The sequence below is a fragment of the Peromyscus maniculatus genome, chromosome 10 (genome assembly GCF_049852395.1).
Source record: "Peromyscus maniculatus bairdii isolate BWxNUB_F1_BW_parent chromosome 10, HU_Pman_BW_mat_3.1, whole genome shotgun sequence".
Taxonomy (NCBI): Eukaryota; Metazoa; Chordata; class Mammalia; order Rodentia; family Cricetidae; genus Peromyscus; species Peromyscus maniculatus.
The window spans coordinates 1,068,619-1,075,177 of record NC_134861.1 but is presented as its reverse complement, the minus strand read 5'-3'; the positions used below and the strand labels follow the sequence as shown (position 1 = coordinate 1,075,177).

At 48.4% G+C, this 6,559-nt stretch overlaps 1 long non-coding RNA gene across 1 annotated transcript; it reads left to right on the top strand.

Annotated features, from left to right (window-relative positions):
- The first annotated feature begins 376 nt into the window (after positions 1-376).
- LOC121832740 (uncharacterized) lies at positions 377-5,737 on the top strand. Its single transcript, XR_006076443.2, has 3 exons — positions 377-476; positions 1,808-1,891; positions 5,548-5,737. It is a non-coding gene; the product is annotated as an uncharacterized LOC121832740 (long non-coding RNA).
- Positions 5,738-6,559: the final 822 nt, after the last annotated feature.

Here is a 6,559-nt window from a genome sequence, read left to right as displayed (position 1 = left end):
GTAGAGCATGTTTGCTGGGCCATCATCACGGCCCTGTGTGTTACGGAGGAGGAAGCTGACGTCTGTCAAGATTCTCCTGCAAAACTTGCATCTGAAACAGTAGTGGCTGTTGGAATTCCAAACCGAGCCCCATCGGTCCCTCCCCTCCCCTCCCCTCCCCTCAAAGGTCAGGGTGGCAGGCAGGATAGGCAGAGGTGGGGCAGGTGGGCCAGTCCAGGCCCTGCTGACTCATGGGAGTGTTAATGTCCCTGCAGCCTGTTGTTGCGGTTGCCAGGGAGCTGATTAAGATGTCACGGAAGATTATGATGTCAGGTGCAGGAGTCAAGCTCCAGGGGGGTGACTGCTAGGCTGGGAAGGTTGCCCTGGCAACAGAGACAGGACATCCATGCTGAGTAGGGACATAGACTAGTAGGAGGGGCATGGGGTCCAGAGTGATTGTCTTGGGTACCAAGTCTGCCTTTCTGTTCCACAGCTGGGTGGGTGAGCTTGAGGGGAAAGTCTTCCCTTTTTGAATATCTTCTCTTTCTCCCCAAATGGGAGAACAATCCCATTCCTATGAGGCTTGAATGGGGTTGACAAAAAAAGACCCCCAGCTTCACAAGTGTTTGCCAAGTCCCCAGGGATCCCTAGCCAGGCAGGAGCTCCCAAGCCGAGGCTCAGGCATGGGCAGACTTGCCCAGAGGTGGTGAAGGGGTGCCAACTCAGTCTCTGCCAGGTGCTGAGGCTGTCCAGAATGCAGGCTCACAGGGCCTCACTGAGCCCTGCTGGCAGCTTTCTCTGTGCTGACATCGGGAGAGTGAGTGGCCCCCTCAGGCTTTCTGTTCCAGCCCCCACAGCAGCCCCCACTCACTGCCCAGTCACCTGTCGCTTCCACTCAACCCTGAGCCTTCTTTCCCCAGGTCCCTGGAGCCCAGCACACTGCCCAGTACAGCCTAATGGATAAGGAAACAAATGATATCTCAAATTTTCCCTCTTCCCTCCTCTAATTGGCAATCCTTTCCTGGACCTCATTATATTCATTCCTATTTCCCCAGTTGTGACTTACATTCACCCACTAGCTCATCTGTATACCCACTAACCTACTCATCTACAATTCACCCATCTATTTGTGTACCCACACCTCCATCATGTACTAGCCCTTCCTACCATCCATTCACCCATAACAGTACCTATTTGCCCATTCATCCTGCTACCCATCCTTTCATTTACCTTTTACTTTGTCTAATCACTCCCTTCCTATCCATCTACTTTTCTTCTTAACACTTACCCACTCACCCATCCCACTACCTACCCATCTACCTAGGCCTCCATTCACCAATCTATTCACATACCCACCCATCTCTGCCTCCTGCCATTCATTCATTCATCAATCACTTCATCCACCTACCCATCATCTGCCCATCCATCACACAATTCACCCTTCATATCTAACTATCTTCTCCCATCCACTCCTCCATCCACCCATCAATCTATTAATCAGTTCGCCCAACCAACCATCCACCCATGCTTGCATGCATCAATCATTTCATCTACCCCCAATTCCTGAGTCTATGCATGCATGTATGTATGCATGCATCCATCCCTTCATCAGTTACCTCACCCATTCATGATTCCAACTCTCTAACTACCCACCTGCCAGTTCATGTGACCCTCCAACAAGAAGGCAGGAGATACTAGCTGGGAGTATGCCATCTAGGTGGCCCAAGGGGTTCACAGAGTCAAGTCAGAAGGGAACTCTGGCTCTGGGGGGAGGGTCCTCAGTCAATCTTGTAAGGCTGAGCGGACCCAAATGTCTGCACATATACAGGCACCTCAGCTCTATGGAGGAAGGAGGCCTGCAGAGAATGGAGAAAAGATACCATTTGGAGTTACAAAGGGCTCTGGAGCACAGGTAATGAGTGAAGAAGCAGTCCACTCTTCCAGGGCCCCCAGCACACACTCCATCCTCTGCTGCAGCCCTTACCTAGGTTCAGAGAGGCTAAGCTATTGCCTATGTCATGAGCAGGTAAGCGATGGAGCTCCAAAGCCAGCCAGCCCCTCGGGAAAGCTTACCAGACCCTTTCTTTGTGCCTTGGGACTTCCTATTCTCCTCCATACTCTGCACCTGCTGTCCACGCCTTGCTAGACTGGCCACTCCGGGTAGCAGGGACATGTCATTTTGACCCCGATTTTCCGCAGTTCTAGGAACATGGTGGACTCTCAGAGCATCTTTCCTGGGATGCTGGGGATGCACAGAGCCCTATGCTGAGCCAGTGGACTGTTCCTTGGTTCCCAACCTTCTTGCACCCCTTCCCCAAGCTGGCTGGTGGTTCTAGTCTCTGGGTGTACTGGCCATTGGACCCACACTCTCCAACCACTGCTGGCAGGGCTGGCATGCCTGCAGCACCAGCTGATTCTCTGAGGGGACACACAGAGCACCAACAGATAATTGAACAGATTACAGGAGAGTGGAACCGCTGAACGTTGATTTACTGTGCGTCATCCCTGCTTCGGGGACTTTATTAGAAATTGAAGAATGGCTTCCTGACTTGAGGCTGTGTGTCACCTCCAACCGTCGCCAAAGCAGTGCTGGCTCCCAAGGTGTCTGCAGTCGCTGCTTATGAGTGCTCAGTGTGATGGGGACAGCGACAGCTATAGGACGAGGTCACTGCAGAGAATGAGCCCCCTCCTCCCTCTATGTGGGGAGATGCTGTGGGAACATGGTGGACGAGGGGGAGTCCTGCAGATGGTGACTCACCTCATTATCAGATCTAGCTCAGTCTTGCCCCTTATACCAGCCAGAGGTGATACCAGGATCCTGAGATGAAGGGCAAGAAGAGCACCCAAGTGTGTGAAGTGTCGTCTCACAGGGAGCCGGAGAGATGGCCCAGTGGTTAAGGGCACTTGTTGCTCTTCCAGGAGACCCAGGTTCAATTCCCAGCACTCACACGGTCACTCTCAACCATCTGTAAGGCCAATTCCAGAGGACCTCTCTTCTGCCTCCGCAGACACCAAGCATACACACATGGTGAATATATATGCACACAGGCAAAACATGTATACATACAAAATAAAGAGAAATAATTAAAATACCTCACAGTACCTGAAAACTCCAGGGTCCCAGTCAAGGTCCACCTGCATCCAAGCAGTGCATTTCCAAGGGCCCCAGAGCTGAAAGCCTGGCTGCTTTACTGGGTCCCTGGTTTGAGATCCCTGGTGACAGAGGACTCCCTTGACTACTGTGCACACACAGTTATGACTCTCCCTAACACATCTTGTTACCTGACTCTTGGCTTTCTCCATTCTCCACTTCGCTGGAACCTGTTAGTATACCAGTCCCCACTGGGGTCTCAGGCTAGCCAATGGGTCCAGATTAGGATTCACAAGACTAAGGAAAAGCTTACAACCACTAAAAGACTTCGCTATGGAGCTGTAGAGGAAGGGGGAGTGTCGTGTTTCTTGCCCCAGCTCTGGGTCTTAAAAAGGAATGTTTTTATTCTAACTCTACCAGACTTCTTTCACCAGAAGTTTCTTTTCTGTGCTTGGCTATGGTGCTATTCTCCTGCTAGACTATAATCACCATAGCAACAGTATGGGGGGCAGGGGGTGCTCCTGAGGGCATGGCCCCCACAGTGAATTAGTACATTATGGCGCAGTGGGTTAGCTTTTGTGGGAGTGGGATCCTAATAAAAACAACGAGTTCAGAGTCAGACATGCTGGCACAGGCTTGTCACCCTGAGCTCTCGGGAGGCTAAGGCAAGAGTATCAAGAATCCAAGGCCAGCCTGGTGAGGCCAAATTTCATTTAAAAAAAAAAAAAAAGAGTTCAGCCTCTTTCCTCTCTCAAGTCAAATTATTTGGCAGATGACTGGCCCTGTCAGCAGTCTAGGAGTATTCCTGGTGCCTTACATGCTCACCAGTGCCCGATGCTGTCAGTGTTTGAAATTGGAGCTGTTGGAATAAGAATAGACACAGTGGCATCCCTCTGTCTGTTTAAGGCCACCTTTCTTGATGCCATACGCTCTCAAGGCTCTGTCTTTTCTTTTTATATATATGTATTTTTGAAACTTGGTTTCATATAGCCCAGGCTAGCCTCCAATTTATTAGGCAACAGAGAGTGATCTTGAATTTCTGTCCCCTTGCCTCTATCTCCAGAGTGCTGGAATCACAGGCATGTCCCTCCATGCCCAGTGTATGCAGAACTGGGGATCGAACCAGGGACTTGTACATGCTAGGCAAGTACTCTGCCCTCTAAGCCACATCTCCATGCCAAGAAGCATCTCTTCATACGCTTGTCTGTAGGCATCTGTCTGCCTTCGTTGGTAGAATGTTGACTCATTAATAGTAGGTTAATTTTAATAATAAAAAAATTATGCATTCTTGGATTGGAACACAGAGCCTTCTACATGCCAAGCATGTGAGTTACATCCCACATCTTCAGCTTTTGGGGTTTTGTTGGTTTGTTTGTTTGTTTTTAGACAAGTCTGGGATTACAGGCATGTACTACCTTGTTGGACTGAAGAAAGTCTTGTTGGAACAACTAGATATTTACATGCAAACAAGAAAAAAGGCAGGGATGGAGGAAAGGATGCAGGGAGAGAGAGAGTATATACATAAAAAAATAAATTAAAATTCATCAAAGGTGTAAAAGTGTAACACAACGTCATACAATTTAGAGAAAGGTAACAGTAGAAAAGAAATGATCTTGGACTTAGCCACTGTCTTAGACGCTTGTCTGTTTTTGCGACAAAACTCCATGGCCAAGACAACTTATGGGAGGGAGCGTTTCCTTGGCTCACGGTTCCAAAGGTCAGATAGAGTCCCTGGCATCAGGTGTAACATGGCAGGAGGCGGCAGGCAGGATGGCAGGGACGGGAAGCTGAGAGATCACATTTTGAACTATCAGGAAGCAGTTCAACAATCTGAAAGTGGCAGACAGCTTTCAATTCTGACGACCCCACCCCCCATAGTACCAAATTATAGTTTACAGCAAGTCTGGAGTGAGCAGGGTGGTCCCTCTCACTCTGTTCTTATCAGTATTACGCTGCTGTCTGGGTCTCTTGGCCCTCTGTACAAACTTAAAATGAATTTTTTGGTATCTACAACACAGCCTTCCGGGAGGTGCCTTGACTCCAGAGAAGTTGAGACGTGCGTGGCAACCTTGACAATCTGGAGTTTTCTCGCACACAGCGGGGGTCAGCACTACATCATTCAGTTCTTCCCTTCATCTCCTTCCGTGTGTTTCTTTCAGGTTTTTTTTTTTTTTTTTTTTCACTTAGATGTTGTTTGGGTCTCATTAGAATGATAGCTATATAGTTCATCTCAGGGAAAGTGTAAATTATGCTGTGTTTATAACCAGATTTCACCTGTTCCTTTCTGTCCTTAAGAAAACAACTGAATCTGTGCATTTCTGTAATTACTGATTCATTCTATGAGGTGTGTGTGTGTGTGTGTGTGTGTGTGTGTGTGTGTGTGTGCACATGCATGCCTTTTCGGTGCTCATTTTCACTCATGGAAGTCATGAGGAGCTCTTGCCTGCATGTTAACTGTTGGCCCCTTCCTCACGCAGCAGGCTTGACCCTGGCATTCAGTAGGTGCCCAACGTAACGAAGATTTTCTACATACCTGTTCACAGTGTTTGCATAGTATGGCCTTTCAGAGCAAGACAAATTCACACTGGAAACCCAGCTCCACAAGACGTGACTTCAAGCAAGTGACCATGTCTGAGCCTTGCTATAAAACGAGACGGTATGATGCTACCTTGGGTGGATGTCGTGTGTCTGGTATGTTCTGGGGTCTTCCCGTTGGTGTCTCAGCGCTGTGGCCTGGCTGGGTTGATCCTTGTTGAGGTATTTTCATTCTCATGTGGTTAGTGTGGCCCTGGAAGCTGGCTCTCTGCAACTCTCTGGGTATGTATCATAATGCCCCCCACCAACACCCCAATCCCTGTGCTAGTCCAGAGTCCATCAATATTGCCTTAAGCCTCTTGTTATTCTGATGCAGTGTGTGAACTTTCAGGAAACCAGTCAGTTTTCCTCGAGGACACTTCTGGTCACTGCAGCGAAAGAGGCAGGCTTTGTCCATTTACTCTATTAAGGTGGAAACTCATAGGGCCTTATGATTTCTTAGTGACAACTCTTGAAGTATCTCCTCCCAAGTACTATGTGACTAGTATATCTTAACTCACAGTGGCCCAAAAGAAAGGAGCCACCATCCTACTTCACAGATGAGGAAGCAGACTCTGAGGACAGCACTCAAGCAACCAAGCCAATGTGACAGTTCCTCTGGGGTACATTATGGTCGGGTACCATGGCCTGATGAGCGACCTGTGTCCAAACACATGGATACAGATGGTGAGATTCTATGTGCAGTCCTCTACCTGTCCCCAAGTATCCTTAGTTATCTGTAGGGACTTATTGAGCTGAAAACATCTCACAGTTTAGCCTATGTATTGATATTTACTTAAAAAATATCCAAATTGTATTAGTCACTCCTCTCATTGTGACAAAATACCCTGGCAAGAGAGAATTTAAGAAATGAAGATTTCCTTTGGCTCACAGTTTGAGACAGTACAGTCTATG